Source organism: Bufo gargarizans, chromosome 10 (genome assembly GCF_014858855.1).
Source record: "Bufo gargarizans isolate SCDJY-AF-19 chromosome 10, ASM1485885v1, whole genome shotgun sequence".
NCBI lineage: Eukaryota > Metazoa > Chordata > Amphibia > Anura > Bufonidae > Bufo > Bufo gargarizans.
This window is the reverse complement of record NC_058089.1, coordinates 45,354,823-45,373,791: the sequence shown is the minus strand read 5'-3', so window position 1 is coordinate 45,373,791 and position 18,969 is coordinate 45,354,823. Positions and strand designations below refer to the sequence as shown.

General features: G+C 44.0%; 1 protein-coding gene across 6 annotated transcripts in view; it reads left to right on the top strand.

The window, feature by feature from the left end:
• The first annotated feature begins 2 nt into the window (after positions 1–2).
• Positions 3–18,969, top strand: part of ZBTB3 (zinc finger and BTB domain containing 3) — a 33,488-nt gene continuing 14,521 nt past the window's right edge. For 3 of the 6 annotated variants that reach the window (XR_006386898.1, XM_044269599.1, XM_044269601.1), the window contains exons 1-2: positions 3–143; positions 472–580. The gene's annotated coding sequence lies outside the window, so the exon portion shown is untranslated. The other 3 variants (XM_044269600.1, XM_044269602.1, XM_044269603.1) reach the window with 2 other exon arrangements.

Below are 18,969 nucleotides of genomic sequence, written 5' to 3'. Positions count from 1 at the left end.
GCCTCACAGGGGACCCTGTTATTGATTGGACGAGAGTCTTATCAATCACGTGTCTTACCGACCAATCAGCGAAGCGAGGTCGGGTCAAGCACTCTCCAATCGAACGGCGGGAGAGGCGGGTTTTAGAGGTTTGCTTTGTGCAGGTGAGAGACAGAGCAGAGATCACATGACCCACAATTAAATACTGCATTATTGGTAATCATTAGGAAAGGTCTCATGACCCCCGAGCTTAACAAATGCCAAAAAGCAAGGCATGTTTACATGACGTAAAGCTGTAGTGTCCAAGGTGTAAAGGGCTGCATGCAGAATGCCCTCCCTGGATGACTGGGGTGGCAGTGCTTGTTGTCATTACCCTGATGTCACCTCAGCCATGCTGTAGCTGATAGATGAGGTAAGGCTAGGTGATAGAGGGGCACACAATAGCAGCCCTCATCCTCTGCTCATGTCTCATGTATGGATATGTACCTGCAGGCGGCAGTCTCCAGGCCCCAGCCAGACATGATGGCTTATGTGATGCAAGGACCAAGAGAAGACTTATAAGCAGATTTACCCACAGAGCACATTTCTAGGATATTTGCAGGTAAGTGCTACTGGACACATGAATACACCGCCACTGACAGTGAATGAGTGTACCAAGATGGCTGGGTAACAGGACTTGTCAGTAGGTTCTGTTGTCATGACGGTGCCTTCGTGGGTTAAATGGGTTCTCTCACTTCGTCAAATGTCATTTATCTAGAGAAAGTTAATACAAGGCACTTACTAATGTATTGTGATTCTCCATATTGCCCCCTTTTCTGTCTGTCACTCGTTAGCGATCATCTGACAGTCTAAGGCTACTTTCACACTAGCGTTCGGCTGTCCGCTCGTGAGCTCCGTTTGAAGGGGCTCACAAGCGGACCCGAACGCTTCCGTCCAGCACTAATGCATTCTGAGTGGATGCGGATCCGCTCAGAATGCATCAGTCTGGCAGTGTTCAGCCTCCGCTCCGCTCAGCAGGCGGACACCTGAACGCTGCTTGCAGCGTTCGGGTGTCCGCCTGGCCGTGCGGAGGCAAGCGGATCCGTCCAGACTTACAATGTAAGTCAATGGGGACGGATCCGTTTGAATATGACACACTATGGCTCAATTTTCAAACGGATCCGTCCCCCATTGACTTTCAATGTAAAGTCTGGACGGATCCGTCTGAGGCTACTTTCACACTAGCGTTCGGGTGTCCGCTTGTGAGCTCCGTTTGAAGGCTCTCACAAGCGGCCCCGAACGCATCCGTCCAGCACTAATGCATTCTGAGTGGATGCGGATCCGCTCAGAATGCATCAGTCTGGCAGCGTTCAGCCTCTGCTCCGCTCAGCAGGCGGACACCTGAACGGTGCTTGCAGCGTTCGGGTGTCCGCCTGGCCGTGCGGAGGCGTGCGGATCCATCCAGACTTACAATGTAAGTCAATGGGGACGGATCCGTTTGAAGATGACACACTATGGCTCAATCTTCAAACGGATCCGTCCACCATTGACTTTACATTGAAAGTCTGGACGGATCCGTCTATTTTCACATTTAGAAATAGTTTAACAATATAATGCAGACGGATCCGCTCTGAACGCAAGTGTGAAAGTAGCATAATACTGCCTCTAAATGCCCGATGTACGAGCAAACGGCCGTTCATCGGGCAGTCCCATGTGGATTTAATCGCTCTGTCTAATAGCGATCTGCCTCTGGCACAATGCTGTCCTGATGGCATAGTGATCGCTCCTCCCCATGTTGCGGAGGACATTGCTGTATGTAATAGCAGTGTCCTCTGCCGACTGCTCACAAAATAATAACAATAAAACCGTCAACTGCTCCCGCAAAAAAATCTCAGAACATGACCCTAAAATATAATTTTATTTTTTTGCTTCAAAACTGCTATTATTGTGCTAAAGTGAAATAAATATATATTTTTTTACCTATTAGGTATTGCCGCGTCCGTAACAACCTGCTCTATAAAAATACCACATGACCTAACCCCTCAGGTGAGCACCGTAAAAACATAAAATAAAAACAGTGCCAAAAAAGCAATTTTTTGTCACCTTACATCACAAAAATTGCAACACCAAGCCATCAAAAAGGCGTATGCCCCCCAAAATAGTACCAAACAGTCACCTCATCCCGCAAAAAATAAGACCCTAACTAAGGCCTCATGCACACAACCGTATGGCTTTTTCAGTATTTTGTAGTCCACAAAAAATACGAATGACCTCCGTGTGCATTCCGTTTTTTATGGAACAGCTGGGCCCTGATAGAACATTACTATCCTAGTCCGTTATGCGGACAATAATAGGACATGTTCTATCTTTGAACGGAAATACAGAAACTGAAGGCATAAGCAGTACCTTCCGTGTTTTTTTTTTTTTTTTTTTTTTTTGCGGATCCATTGAAATGAATAGTTTCGTATACAGATTGCAAAAAACAAACAAAAAAAACGTTTGTCTTAGGCATCTTGCACATAATTTGTTTCAAAAATGCTATTATTGTGTAAAACAAATAAATAAGAAAAAGTATACATGTTAGGTATTGCCACGTCCGTAAAGATCTGCTCTATAAAAATATCACATGACCTAACCCCTCAGGTGAACGCTGGAAAAATAAATAAAAATCATATGTACCCAAAAATCGTACCAATAAAAACGTAAACTCTTCCTGCAAAAAACGAGCCCCTGCACAAGATGATCGGCAGACAAATAAAAAAAAATATGGCGTTCAGAAAATGGAGACACAAAAAGTTTTTTTTTTTCAAAAATTCTTTATTATGGAAAACTGAAACAAACAAACAAAGTAAGATATCATTGCGTCCGTAACAACCTGCTCTATATAAATAGCACATAATCTACCCTGGAATGTTGTAAAAAATAAAAACTGTGCCAAAACAATTTTAACAATGGTTACCTTGCCTCACAAAAAGAGCAATAAAAAATCATATGTACCCCAAAATATTCCCAATACAATTGGCACCTTATCCCCTAGTTACCAAAATGGGGTCACTTTTTTGGGAGTTTCTACTGTAAGGGTGCATCAGGGGAGCTTAAAATGGGACATGGCATCTAAAAACCAGTTCAGCAAATCTTCCTTCTAAAAACCATACAGCGCTCTTTTTCTTCTGTGCCGCGTGCCCTTACATCAGTTTACGACCACATGTGGGGTGTTTCTGTGAACCGCTGAATCGGGGGAATAAATATTGAGTTTAGTTTGGCTGTTAACCCTCGTTTGTTAAAGGGACACTGACAGGCCCTATAAACATATTTAGTTATTCCTAAGCAGTCATAGGTCTATTAAAGTGTATTCCAATCATATAATAGTACCCCCTGTCCGCATTGTAAACCATGTAAAAACAACTTTATATTCATCTGTCAATCACATTTCTTTATGCCCAAGGGGCGTTTTTTCTCATACCTTTGTGCCCAGCCGTGCCTCAACTGTCGTTTGCTACCGCCGCCCAGCTCATTATTATTCACTGCACTGGGTGGCTCTTACATTCCCCGATCCTGTCAGTTCCCTCGCATGCCCGATAGATACTTATGGACATTGGCCTCAATCGGACCATGTGTGCATGCGCCGGCACCCTCCCAAGCCTGTAATTGAATGTGCCTGCGTCCGATCTCTTCTCTAAGGCACTCGTATCCAGCGCTTCAGAGAGCTGATGTCATCAGAAATTCAGATGGTTAATGCGCCTGCGCCGGCCAAGAAAGTCTTCTCTCGGGTGGCAGGATCGGGGAATTTAAGAGCCGCCCAGCGCAGTGAATAATAATGAGCTGGGTGGCGCTAGGAATCGACAGTTGAGGACACGGCTGGGCACAAAGGTATGAGAAATGTGATTGACAGATGAATATAAAGTTGTTTTGTTTTTACATGGTTTACAATGCGGACAGGGGGTACTCTTATATGATTGGAATACACGTTAATAGATCTACGACTGCATAGGAATAACTAAATATGTTTATAGAGCCTGTCAGTGTCCCTTTAAAGAAAAAATTGATTAAAATGGAAAATCTGCCAAAAAAGTGAAATGTTGAAATTTCATCTCCATTTTCCTCTAATTCTTGTGGAGCACCTAAAGGGTTAACAAAGTTAGTAAAATCTGTTTTGAGTAGCTTGAGCGGTGTAGTTTCTACAATGGGGTCATTAATGGGGGGTTTCCACTATGTAAGCCCCACAAAGTGACTTCAGACATGAACTGGTCCTTTAACCCCTTAAGGACACAGGGCGTACAGGTACGCCCTTGTGCCCTGGTACTTAAGGACACAGGGCGTACATGTACGCCCTGTGCATTTTCGATCACTGCCGTGCGGCTGGCAGTGATCGGAACCCGGTGCCAGCTCAAATCATTGAGCAGGCACCTAGGCTAAATGCGCGGGGGGGTCCCGTGACCCCCCCATGTCGGCGATCGCGGCAAACCGCAGCTCAATTCAGACCTGCGGTTTGCTGCGATATCTGCAGTTTATGATCCCCGCGGTCACTGACCGCGGGGATCAGAAACTTTAGGATTCAAAACTTTGTCCAGTATTCCTCCCCCTGCACCCCTGAGTTATTTGGGCACGGTGGGAGGTGCAGGGGGAGGGTTGCGGGCGGTGCGGGAGGCGGGCGGTGCGGTAGGCGGGATCGCGATCCCCCGCCCGCCTCCCATTGCGTAATCGTTGGCGTCTAGTGGGTATACCAGGGTGCCAGCACATTGCTGGCACCCTGGTATAAACGGCTGACATCGGTGATGCGATGTCAGCCGTTTAACCCTTTCCATACAGCGGTCCGTACGGACCGCTGTATGGAAAAGGTTAACAGTAAGAGGGAGCTCCCTCCCTCTCCCATCGGGGGGCTGCTGTGCCTTTGCAGTCCCCCGAATGGAGAGGGAGAGAGCTCCCAGGCAGCCCCCCCAAGCCCCGTCCTTACCCTTCCCCGTCTGCGCAGCTCTGGCCACTACTGAGCAGACGGGGAAGGTTCCCATGACAACAGGACGCCTGCTCAGGCGTCCTGCTGTCCATGGTGCTGAACAGATCTATGCTGAAAGGCATAGATCTGTTCAGACAAAGTGTAAAATACAGTATAGTACTATATATTGTACTGTACTGTATTATGTAGACATCAGACCCACTGGATCTTCAAGAACCAAGTGGGTCTGGGTCAAAAAAAAAGTGAAAAAAGTGAAAAATAAAGTAAAAATCAAAAAACACATTTATCACTGATTAAAAATGAAAGAAATAAAATTCCCTACACATGTTTGGTATCGCCGCGTCCGTAACGACCTGATCTATAAAACGGTAATGTTACTTTACCCGAACGGTGAACGCCATAAAAATAAAAAATTAAAAACTTTGATGAAATTGGAATTTTGCCCACCTTACTTCCCAAAAAAGGTAATAAAAGTGATCAAAAAAGTCGCATCTATGCCAAAATTGTAACAATCAAACCGTTATCTCATCCCGCAAAAATCATACCCTACCCAAGATAATCGCCCAAAAACTGAAAAAGTTATGGCTCTTACACTATGGAAACACTAAAACATGATTTCTTTTGTTTCAAAAATGAAATCATTGTGTAAAACTTACATAAATAAAAAAAAGTATACATATTAGGTATCGCCGCGTCCGTATTCACCGGCTCTATAAAAATATCACATGACCTAACCCCTCAGATGACCACCGTAAAAAAATAAAAATAAAAACGGTGTAAAAAAAGCCATTTTTTGTCATCTTCCGTCACAAAAAGTGTAATAGCAAGCAATCAAAAAGTCATGTGCACCCCAAAATAGTGCCAATCAAACCGTCATCTCATCCCACAAAAAATGAGACCCTACTTAAGATAATCGCCCAAAAATTTAAAAAACTATGGCTCTTAGACTATGGAGACACTAAAACATTTTTTTTGTTTTAAAAATGAAATTATTGTGTAAAACGTACATAAATAAAAAAAATTGTATACATATTGGGTATCACCGCGTCCGTGACAACCTGCTCTATAAAATTACCACATGATCTAACCTGTCAGATGAATGGTGTAAATAACAAAAAAAAAAAAAAACGGTGCCAAAAAAGCAATTTCTTGTTACCTTGCCGCACAAAAAGTGTAATATAGAGCAACCAAAAATCATATGTACCCTAAACTTGTACCAACAAAACTGCCACCCTATCCCGTAGTTTCTAAAATGGGGTCACTTTTTTGGAGTTTCTACTCTAGGGGTGCATCAGGGGGGCTTCAAATGGGACATGGTGTCAAAAAAACCAGTCCAGCAAAATCTGCCTTCCAAAAACCGTATGGCATTCCTTTCCTTCTGCGCCCTGCAGTGTGCCCGTACAGCAGTTTACGACCACATATGGGGTGTTTCTGTAAACTACAGAATCAGGGCCAGAAATAATGAGTTTTGTTTGGCTGTTAACCCTTGCTTTGTAACTGGAAAAAAAATATTAAAATGGAAAATCTGCCAAAAAAGTGAAATTTTGAAATTGTATCTCTATTTTCTATTAAATCTTGTGCAACACCTAAAGGGTTAACAAAGTTTGTAAAATCAGTTTTGAATACCTTGAGGGGTGTAGTTTCTTAGATGGGGTCACTTTTATGGAGTTTCTACTCTAGGGGTGCATCAGGGGGGCTTCAAATGGGACATGGTGTCAAAAAAACCAGTCCAGCAAAATCTGCCTTCCAAAAACCGTATGGCATTCCTTTCCTTCTGCGCCCTGCCGTGTGCCCGTACAGCAGTTTACAACCACATATGAGGTGTTTCTGTAAACTACAGAATCAGGGCCAGAAATAATGAGTTTTGTTTGGCTGTTAACCCTTGCTTTGTAACTGGAAAAAAAATATTAAAATGGAAAATCTGCCAAAAAAGTGAAATTTTGAAATTGTATCTCTATTTTCTATTAAATCTTGTGCAACACCTAAAGGGTTAACAAAGTTTGTAAAATCAGTTTTGAATACCTTGAGGGGTGTAGTTTCTTAGATGGGGTCACTTTTATGGAGTTTCTACTCTAGGGGTGCATCAGGGGGCTTCAAATGGGGCATGGTGTCAAAAAAACTGTCCAGCAAAACATGCCTTCCAAAAACCAAACGGCGCACCTTTCACTCTACGCCCCGCTGTGTGGCCGTACAGTAGTTTACGGCCACATATGGCGTGTTTCTGTAAACGGCAGAGTCAGGGCAATAAAGATACAGTCTTGTTTGGCTGTTAACCCTTGCTTTGTTAGTGGAAAAAATGGGTTAAAATGGAAAATTAGGCAAAAAAATGAAATTCTCAAATTTCATCCCCATTTGCCAATAACTCTTGTGCAACACCTAAAGGGTTAACAAAGTTTGTAAAATCAGTTTTGAATACCTTGAGGGGTGTAGTTTCTTAGATGGGGTCACTTTTATGGAGTTTCTACTCTAGGGGTGCATCAGGGGGCTTCAAATGGGACATGGTGTCAAAAAACCAGTCCAGCAAAACCTGCCTTCCAAAAACCATACGGCGCACCTTTCACTCTACGCCCCGCTGTGTGGCCGTACAGTAGTTTACGGCCACATATGGGGTGTTTCTGTAAACGGCAGAGTCAGGGCAATAAAGATACAGTCTTGTTTGACTGTTAACCCTTGCTTTGTTAGTGGAAAAAATGGGTTAAAATGGAAAATTAGGCAATAAAAGGAAATTCTCAAATTTCATCCCCATTTGCCAATAACTCTTGTGCAACACCTAAAGGGTTAACAAAGTTTGTAAAATCAGTTTTGAATACCTTGAGGGGTGTAGTTTATAGAATGGGGTCATTTTTGGGTGGTTTCTATTATGTAAGCCTCGCAAAGTGACTTCAGACCTGAACTCGTCCCTAAAAATTGGGTTTTTGTAAATTTCTGAAAAATTTCAAGATTTGCTTCTAAACTTCTAAGCCTTGTAACATCCCCAAAAAATAAAATATCATTCCCAAAATAATTCAAACATGAAGTAGACATATGGGGAATGTTAAGTCATCACAATTTTTGGGGGTATTACTATGTATTACAGAAGTAGAGAAACTGAAACTTTGAAATTTGCAAATTTTTCCCAATTTTTGGTAAATTTGACCTTTTTTTTATGCAAAAAAAAATATTTTTTTAACTTTATTTTACCAGTGTCATGAAGTACAATATGTGACGAAAAAACAATCTCAGAATGGCCTGGATAAGTCAAAGCGTTTTAAAGTTATCAGCACTTAAAGTGACACTGGTCAGATTTTCAAAAAATGGCCTGGTCCTAAGGTGTAAAAAGGCTGTGTCCCTAAGGGGTTAAAAAAGTGGGTTTTGGAAATGTTCTTAAAAATGTTAAGAATTGCTTCTAAAATTCTAAACCTTCTAACGTCCTAAAAAAATTAAATTACATTTACAAAAAGATGCCAACATAAAGAAGACATATGGGGAATGTTAAGTAATAAATATTTTATGAGGTATCCCTTTCTGTTTTAAAAGCAGAGAAATTGACATTTAGAAAATTGTGAATTTTTCAAAATGTTTGGTAAATTTGGGATTTTTTTTCATAAATAAAGGTGAAATATATTGACTGAAATTTATGATTATCATGAAGTACAATGTGTCACGAGAAAACATTCTCAGAATGGCTTGGATAAATAAAAGTGTTCCAAAGCTATTACCACATAAAGTGACACATGTCGGATTTGCAAAAAATGGCCTGGGCAGGAAGGGGAAAACTGGCCCGGGGTAGAAAGGGTTAAACGTGGGGCAAAACGTGATGTGAATCCATTATAAACAATTATAAAATCTGTACAACTCCTAGAAACCCTGGTGTAATATGTGTCTGATCTTACAAAGTACAGCTGAAATAAAACATATAGTCATGACCAAAAGTTTTGAGACCAACGCAAATGGTGGTTTTCATAAAGTTTACTACTTCTTCTTTTTTTTTTTTTTTTTTAGATCTTTTTCTCATATGTTTCTAGTATACTGCGATACATTTATAAGCAATTCATACGTTTTAGTTTTTTTAATTTTAGTAACAAATAAATCAAGTTCGTGCAAAGACTCAATGGGGGATATTTATCAAACCGGTGTAAAGTAGAACTGGCTCAGTTGCCCATAGCAGCCAATCATTCCATCTTTCATTTTCCAAAGAAGCTGTGAAAAATGAAAGGAGGCCTCTGGTTGCTATGGGCAACTGAGCCAGTTCTACTTTACACCAGTTTGATAAATCTCCCAATATTTCCATTGTTCACACTTCTTTTTCAAGACTAGTGCAATTCACCCTGGCATGCTGGATATCAGTTTCTGGGCCAAATCCTGACCAATGGCAAACCCATTCTTTCCTAATCAGTGCTTGGAGTTTATCACATTTTCTGTGTTTTGTTTGTCCACTTGAGGACTGACCACAGGTTCTTAGAGGGATTGAAATATCGAGTTTCCTGGCCATTGACCCAAAATGTCATTTTGTTCACTTAGCCACTTATCACTTTAGCCTTAAGACATGGTGCTCAATCATGCTGGAAAATGCATTTTTTATCACCAACTTGGCAGAAGTTGCTCTTGGAGGATGCTTTGGTTCCATTCTTTATTCATGGCAGTGTTCTTAAGCATTGTGAGTGAGCCCACTTTGGATGAGAAGTAGGGATGAGCGAATCGACTTCTGGTGAAACATCCGAAGTCGAATCGCATAAAACTTTGTTCTAATACTGAACGGAGCAGGAGCTCCGTACAGTTTTAGAATGTATTGGCTCCGATGAGCCAAAGTTATTGCTTCGCGAAGTCTCGCGATAACTTCATAAATCAATTTGTACTGTAAAAAAAACATTTCCCAAACTCGGGTTCGGTTCCAAGGTACCACTTAATTTATGAAGTTATTTTGCTAATCGGAGCCAATACATTCTAATACTGTATGGAGCTCCTGCTCTGTACAGTATTGGTACGAAGTTTTCTGCGAATCGACTTCAGATGTTTCACTCCCTAATGATAAGCAACCCTACACATGCATGGTCTTGGGATGCTTTACTGTTGGCATGGTGCAAAAGTCAAGGAAGCACTCACCTTTTCTTCTATAGACATTTTTCTAGGTGTCTCAAACAGTCTGAAAGGGGCTTTATCAGAGGAAATAACTTTAGTCCAGTCCTTTTTCAATCCCTGTACTGCCTGCCGAATGTCAGTCTGTCATTGATGTTTCTCATCGGTTCATTGGGGGACACAGGCATTGACCGTGGGTACAGCTGTTGCCACTAGGAGGCGTACACTAAGCACAAAGTGTAAGCTCCTCCCTCTTCAGCTATATCCTTCCTGCAGGGACCAAGCTAATCAGTTTTTAGCTTAGTGTCTCTGAGCAGGTCTGCTGATTTACTAATTTTGTCTCTTAATTTTTTAATTTCTTCTAGCGGGAAGCTTCAGGCTGTCCAGGTAAAAACTGCCCGCACTCCCACCCAAGAGACGGGTGACGAGGGGATCACCCAAACCCCCTGCTCGTTCCCGCTCTCTAGAAGAAAAGGAGGACCAGAGGTCTTTGTAAAAACCTCTGTCTTCCGCCAGCAAGCGCATCACCATGGCTGCCCCAGCGAAAGTCCCCTCTGTTCCGGTGTAGCGTCCCTCACCAAGGGGCCACACCGAAGGAGTCAAGGGGGCAGAAGACGTTGGACAGGTGAGTAGGAGCAGTGCTCCCCTCCACCCTCCCTCCAGTATCCCCTCCTCCCTACGTTTGGACTTGGGCATCCATCTCCTTTAAGGGTTAACATACCTGGGATGCTGCTGCAGCAAGGCGGTGGCCTCTTTCTTTGTACATGCCGCACATCTGCTGCAGCTTCCCGAGCTGACGGCGTCCTCTGGAGCGCACCAGGAGAGGAGGGGGCGGGGTTGTCCTGATGAAGCAACGTTTCCTATGTCGGCTGGTCGGCTTGGTTCTGGGGCAGCCAGGTCCATTATTATTCGAGGCCCCGATTTCTGTGCGGCCTGCGACTGGGCTTCCCTGCAGTGGCAGGGGACGTCAGCGTGGGGGCGTGGCCTAGGAGAATTGATTGGCGCTGGAGCCGGCAGCATTTTTAGGGGCGGGGCTTGTGTTTGTCGGCAAAGCATTCCTCTGACCGGTCTGACTCTGCGGATCATGGGGCCAGAACTTCCTCCCCCTAAAGGGGTTCTGTGTCTCCTGTGTCCTTGGCCTCTCCTCCTCCTGCTAGAGAGTCTCACTCAGACATGTCCTCAGCTGAAGAGGTATGTTCCGAGGAGAGAGGGTCAGATGAGGATGTTTAACGCTTTAACGTCTTTTATCTTTTTCCGGAGGATTTGACTAAGAAATGTTCGGCTCCACCTATAGTGGACCCGCCAGTTTCCCGCTTGGCTAAACATACTACCTTGCCAATGGTGGATGGGGCTTCTTTTTCTGATATCAAAGATAAGAAGCTGGAAGCGTTTGCAAAATCTGCCTTTGAAGCAGTGGGCACAGCGCTGCAGCCGGTGTTTGCCTCTACATGGGTGAGCAAGGCTATGGGGGAATGGGCAAATAACTTGCGTCATGGTCTTTAGTCGGGAGTCCCCTCGGAACTTGCAGGTGTGGCCCTGTAGCTCTTGCATGCCAATGCATATATTTGTGAAGCATCTTTGGACGCGGCCAGGTTTATGGCTCGCTCGTCAGCCCTGTTGGTGGCTATTCGCTGTACCCTATGGCTCTCATGCTGGGCGGCAGATAATGCTTCAAAGCGGACCCTGACGACCCTCCCGTTTACCGGCACCTGACTTTTTGGTAAGCGCCTGTATGAGATCATTTCGGACACTACAGGTGGTAAGAGCACCCATTTACCTCTGAACAGGGGGCAATCTAATAAGGCAAAAAAGCGGAAGCCTTTTTTTTTTTGTGTGTCACTTTTGGAGTTTTTACGGCGTCAAGGGAGCCTCCGATAAGTCGGCCGCAGACCAGAAGCGCAAGCCTTCCTTCAAGCTGCGGCCTTCCTGGCATTCCTGTCAACAGGGCTCCAAGTCCTTTAACCTTAAGAGCTCCGCTGCATGACGAGCGGCTCCCGGCAACCTCCGTTCGGATGGATGGCCAGCTTCATTTGTTTCGGCAGGTCTGGCTGGCTCACGTCTCAGATGTGTGGGTGAGGGAGGTCATTGCAGAGAGCTACAAGCTGGATTTAAAATCCTCCCCTCCGTCGTGTTTATATATTTTTTTTTTTGGGTCGTCTCCTCCCGCAGCCGCAGATTATATTTTTTTTTTCTGGCAAGACCATTTTAAGGGGTTTTACTCCAATCTCCTTGTGGTTCCCAAATAAGAGGGGACGGTCCCTCCCGTTCTAGACCTCAAGGTGCTCAACCGTTTCCTTTGCGTCCGCAGATTCCGGATGGAGTCACTGAGGTCGGTTATTGCGTCCATGAAACCGGGGGAGTACCTTTGCTTGATAGACCTCAAGGACGCTTATCTTCACGTGCCCATATGCGTCAGTCATCAGAGGTTTCTCCGGTTTGCAGTGGGTCCATTTCACTACCAATTTGTAGCCCTCCCGTTCGGCCTGGCCATGGATCCTGGGGTCTTTACGAAGTTTCTGGCGGCAATCATGGCCCTACTCCATGCCAGGGGAATCATGGCAATCCCTTACTTGCACAACATCCTGGTGAAGGGTCCGTCTTTCCAAGGGACGGCAGACAGCCTGAGCGTAGTCCTGGACACCCTGGAGTGCTTCGGATGGATTGTGAACAGACAGATGTCTTGTCTTTATCCATCGCAGCGATTGACTTATCTGGGCATGGTACTGGACACTTGTCAGACCAAGGTGTCTAAGTATCCACTCTCCATCTTCAGATTCTCCCCTTGTTGCGGCCAGCTTCGGTTCCCATTCGTCACTGCATGGGGGCTCTGGTGCACATGGTTTCTGCCTTCGAAGCAGTTCCCTATGCTCAGTTCCATACCAGAGCGCTTCAACAAGCCATTCTGTCCAGCTGGCATCGCTCCCCAGACTCCTTGGATCGGCCAATGCGTCTCCATGCCCCAGTGTGCCGGGCCCTCAGATGGTGGATTGCCTCTCCGATGTTTACATCCATTGGAGGGTGTTAACAACTGATGCAAATCTCTCAGTCCAGGTGGTATAGTCACGTGACGAGCGCCCCCTTCCAATCAATGTTCTGGAGTTGAGGGCGATTCAGCTCTCTCTGCAACACTGGGCCAACTATCTCAGGGGTTGTCTGGAACAACAAGGTCGAGGACTTCGTCGCACAGTCCAGGGACCCCAAGACCCTGTTGTCGTTTGGCTATTGTGGAAGTGTACCGTGTTAAGGACCGGGCCCCACTCTTCCGGGTGACTACTCATTCGGCTCGGGCAGTGGGAGGCTCTTGGGAGGTGCATCACGGGGGCTTCAGCCCTTTATGTGTGCAAGGCGGCAACCTGGTCGTCTTTGCATACTTTTTCTAAGTTTTACACGGTGCACACCTTTTGCATCTTCTGACGCTTCTTTGGGGCGTAGAGTTTTGCAAACAGCGGTTCTCTGATTGGCAGGGGGGTTGTAGTTAACCCCACCCCCAGGGACTGCTCTGGAACGTCCCATGGTCATGGCCTGTGTCCCCCAATGAGACGGATGAGAAACTAGATTTTTGTACTCGCCGTAAAATCTGTTTCTCTTCCGTTCATTGGGGGACACAGCTCCCACCCAGTATTTTGTTTATGGGCTTTTTCAGGCCTGTGTGGTTCTGGGTTTGCACATGTGATTTTCTTATGTCTCCTAGCGGCAACAGCTGTGCCCATGGGCAATGCCTGTGTCCCCCAATGAACGGAAGAGAAACAGATTTTATGGTGAGTACAAAAATCTAGTTTTTTCTTGAAGAGAAGTGGCTTCTTTGCTGTTCTTCTTGACACCAGGCCATACCCCAAAAGCCTTCACTTCACTCTGCGTGCCAACAGTATGCTGAGACCATTCATGCGTGGGGTTGCTTCTCATTCAAGGGAGCGGACTCGCTCACAATTTTTCCTAAGAACACTGCCATGAAAAAAGAATGGAATTAAAACACCCTCCATGAGCAACTTCACCCAATGATCCAGGAGCAGTTTGATGATGAAAGATGCTTTTTCCAGTATGAATGAGCACCATGTCATAAGGCAAGAGTGACAATTAAGTGGCTCGGTGAATAAAATAGTGAAATTTTGGGCCAATGGCCAGGAAATGCTCCAGATCTCAAAGTCATTGAAATTCTGTGGTCAATCCTCAAAAAGCGGGTGGAGAAACAACCACAGAAATTGTGATAAACTCCAAACACTGTAGAGCAAGAATGGGTTACCATTAGGGATGAGCAAATCGACTTCAGATGTTTCATCATTCGCATTAAAACTTTGCTTGAATACTTTACGGAGTGAGCAAGGTACCATGTGGAACCGAACCAGAGTTTGGGAAAAGGTTTTTAACAGTAGAAATTACTTTTTGAAGTTATTACCCGAAGTCTCGCGAGACTTCGCAAAGTAATACCTTAGGCTCATCTGAGCCAATACATTCTAATACTATATGAAGCGCTCGCATCATAAAGTATTCAAACAAAGTTTTATGAGAATCGACTTCGGATGTTTCATCCGAAGTCGATTCACTCATCCCTAGTTACCATCAATCAGGATTTGGCCAAGAAGGTGAGTCTTTGCATAAGCTTGATATATTTGTCAGTAAAAGTTAAAACTAAAAACCTTATGAAATGCTTATAATTGTACCTCAGTATACCATAGAACAGAGGTCTGCAACCTTCGACACTTAGATACTGTCAAACTACAACTTCCAGCATGCACAATTGCTTGGCTGTTCTTGTAACTTCCACCTGAAGTGAAAGAAGAATTCTGGGAGTTGTAGTTTCAGAACAGCTGGAGTACCAGAGGTTGCTGATCCCTATCATAGAAAAATCCGACAAGAGAATCTAAAAACACTGAAGCAGCAAACTTTGTGAAAAACAAAATTTGTGTTGTGCTCAAAACTTTTGTCCATGACTGTATGCCTGTTAAGTTCAACCAAGCTATTTGAGGGGATGTGAATTAAAGGGTTTATCCAAGTTCTCAAACAGCCCCCCATGTGCCAGGCCCCTCACAGGGAATATACTTACCCTGCTCCCGGTGCCGCTCCTGGTCCCGGCGCCAGCGCTGCTTCTCCCTGCACACGGATGAAAACATCCGGTGACGGGGGGAGCAGCCAATGGCAGACAGGAACGAGCCTCCCTAGCGTCACCCGCGATGGTAAAACACGTGTTGGTCAGATCCTTAAATCATTTGTGCGTACACAAAAATTATCGTTTGCCAGCTGCAGATTGTGCTGTGTAAACATGATCTGCCAGCCGACAGCGAGTCAATACGGGGAGGAGCAATGGCATTATCAATCACTACTCCCCATGCTCTGACCATGCATCGGTCTCCTCCACCAGCAAGCAGCAAATTGTCAGGAAGGAACATTTGCAAGGTCATCCAGAGAAACAGCAGGTTTTTAAAATAGTAGTGTTATGTTGATAGTAATGTTAATAGAGTGTCAAAGGTTTATAAATGTAGGGTACCTGCTTTTATAGACCCTTGAGACTCTATTAACACTACTATCAACAGAAGGTCATCTAGAGAAACAGCAGGTTTCTAAAATTCCTTTTAATGTTTAGGTATTAGAGCAATCAAATGAAAGTTCTGCGTTAACATAAGGGCCAGAAGCAGGGTTTTCTTTTGCCTCTTGGCTATTAGTTTCTCTATGTAAGTACCCTGGACCAGAGGTCTATTTTCCCGTATGGAGCACACTTTCCAGAGAGGACTATAAGGTACATTATACTGGCTACAGTCCAACATACTGTGTATTAGACTGTCCTATAACTGCCTCCTGTACATTTGTCCCAGACCCCACCCAGTGCCACCAGACGACTACTGGTCCCTGTCACAACGACTAGACGTCCCTGTTCAATTCTTATTGCATTGAGTTGAAAGGTAGGGATTCAGTCTTCTGAGAAATACATTTAACATGGTCAAAATTAGCTACTTCTGCATGGAAGACATTATAGAGGAGACTGGTTATGGTTTCCTTGCATAAATAGCAACCCCTTAATGTTATATAAGCCTACGTATTATATATATGAATAACTACAATTTTCGTACTCCTCCTTGGCTAAAAATACTCCTCAAAAATGGTCAGAGAAGTATACTCTAGAAGTGACTCTCCCAGTGTTACTTTTGTCCATGTAGTGTAGGAGTATTGGGACACCTACACATTCTACCTACGGGAGCTTGTGGTAACGTTCTGTACATGATAAGTGCCACTTGCTGAAGTGCCATAACCCCTTTAAGGCTGTATTACACAGCCCAATTCAAATCGTTCCTTCCCGACAACCACCTGCTCGCTAGTGAGGGAGACCGGTGCTATTACATGCAGCGATCTCCTCCTCAGTATATGGAGGGGCGATCGCTATACCATCGCTCTTCCCCATACTGAATCATTGTTTGCCGGCAGCAGACCCTGATTAGACACTACAATCTGCCGCCTGCAAACGATCATTTTTAAACATGTCAAAAGATTTGGATTGGCTGATGATGGCTTGTTAGCAATCATCTAGCAGTAAATCTGCCCGTCTAATACAGTCTTAAGGGGCCTCGGCTAAATCCTGAAATACAACCCCATAGCATTATTCCTCCTCCACCAGGTTACCACAGTGCTGTCAGGCAGGTAACGTTCTGGCATTCACCAAACCCACAACCATCAGACTACCAGATAGAGAAGCATGATTTGTCACTCCAAGGAACATGTTTCCATTGCAGCGTGCTTTACACCTCTCCATCGGACTCTTGGCTGGCATTGTGCTTGGTGATGTAAGGCTGGCAGCTGCTCCCAGAGCACAGTTGTGTGCTGATGTTAATGCCAGATGGGGCTTAGAACTGCAGTTATTGGCTCAGCAAAGCGCTGAAGATCTTTATGCGCTATGCAGCTCAGTGCTCCCACTGTATAGTTACATGGTCTACCTCTGTGGCCGAGTTGCAGTGGTTCCTTAACTCTTCCACTTTGTAGTAATACTGCTCACAGTTGATCGTACAATATCTAGGAGGTAATACATTTTGAAATTTGATTTGTTGCAATGGTGGCATCCTATTACAGGACCACGCTAGAATTCAGTGAGCTCTTTATAACATGCCATTCTTTCACAAATGTTTGTAAAGGCAGACTGCATGACTAGGTGCTGGATTGTATACACCTGTGGCAATAGGACTAAATGAATCACCTGCATTAAACGGTTAAGAGCTGTGTCACAATACTTTTGTTAAAATAGTTAGTATCCAGATGTACAGTGACTCTAAAAAGTCTACACACCTGTTAAAATGTCAGGTTTCTTTGCTGTAAAAAAATGAGACAAAGATAAATAATTTCAGAACTTTTTCCACCTTTTAATGTGACCTATAAACTGTACCACTCAATTGAAAAACAAACTGAAATCTTTTAAGGTAGAGGGAAGAAAAATATAAAAATTGAATATTACTAATATAAACTAATACTTTGTTGGAGCACCTTTTGATTTTATTACAGCACTTAGTCTTTTTGGGTATGAGTCTATCAGCATGGCACATTTTGACTTGGCAAGATTTGCAAAAACACTCCAAATCTGTCAGATTGCGAGGGCATCTCCTGTGCACAGCCCTCTTCAGATCGCCCCACAGATTTTCAATCGGATTCAGGTTTGGGCTCTTGCTGGGCCATTCCAAAACGTTAATCTTCTTCTGGTGAAGCCATTCCCTTGTTGATTTGGATGTATGCTTTGGGTCGTTGTCATGATGAAGATGAAGTTCCTCTTCATGTTCAGCTTTCTAGCAGAAGCCTGAAGGTTTTGTGCCAATATTGACTGGTATTTGGAACTGTTCATAATTCCTTCTAGCTTAACTAAGGCCCCAGTTCCAGCTGAAGAAAAACAGGCCCTTGGCATGATGCTTCCACCACCATGCTTCACTGTGGGTATGGTGTTCTTTTGGTGATGTACAGTGTTGTTTTTGCGCCAAACATATCTTTTGGAATTTCGGCCAAAAAGTTCAACCTTGGTTTCAGCAGACCATAACACCTTTTCCCACATGCTTTTGGAAGACTTCAGATGTGTTTTTGTCAAAATATAGCCTGGCTTGGATGTTTTTCTTCGTAAGAAAAGGCTTTCGTCTTGCCACTCTACCCCATAGCCCAGACATATGAAGAATACGGAAGATTGTTGTCACATGTACCACACAGCCAGTACTTGCCAGATATTCCTGCAGCTCCTTTAATGTTGCTGTAGGCCTCTTGGTAGCCTCCCAGACCAGTTTTCTTCTCGTCTTTTCATTAATTTTGGATGGACGTCCAGTTCTCGGTAATGTGACTATTGTGCCATATTTTCTCCACTTGATGATGACTGTCTTCACTGTGTTCCATGGTATATCTAATGCCTTGGAAATTCTTTTGTACCTTTCTTCTGACTGATACCTTTTTAACAATGAGATCCCTCTGATGCTTTGGAAGCTCTCTGTGGACCATGGCTTTTGCTGTGGGATGCGACTAAGAAAATTTCAGGAAAGACCAACTAGAGCAGCTGAACTTTATTTGGGGTTAATCAGAGGCACTTTAAATGATGGCAGGTACAGTACAGACCAAACGTTTGGACACGCCTTCTCATTCAAAGAGTTTTCTTTATTTACATGACTATGAAAATTGTAGATTCACACTAAAGTCATCAAAACTATGAATTAACACATGTGGAATTATATACATAGCAAAAAAGTGTGAAACAACTGAAAATATGTCATATTCTAGGTTCTTCAAAGTAGCCACCTTTTGCTTTGATTACTGCTTTGCACACTCTTGGCATTCTCTTGATGAGCTTCAAGAGGTAGTCACCTGAAATGGTTTTCACTTCATAGGTGTGCCCTGTCAGGTTTAATAAGTGGGATTTCTTGCCTTATAAATGGGGTTGGGACCATCAGTTGCGTTGTGGAGAAGTCAGGTGGATACACAGCTGATAGTACTACTGAATAGACTGTTAGCTGCTTTTTTCTTGCCATAATACAAATTCAAAGAAAAACGAGTGGCCA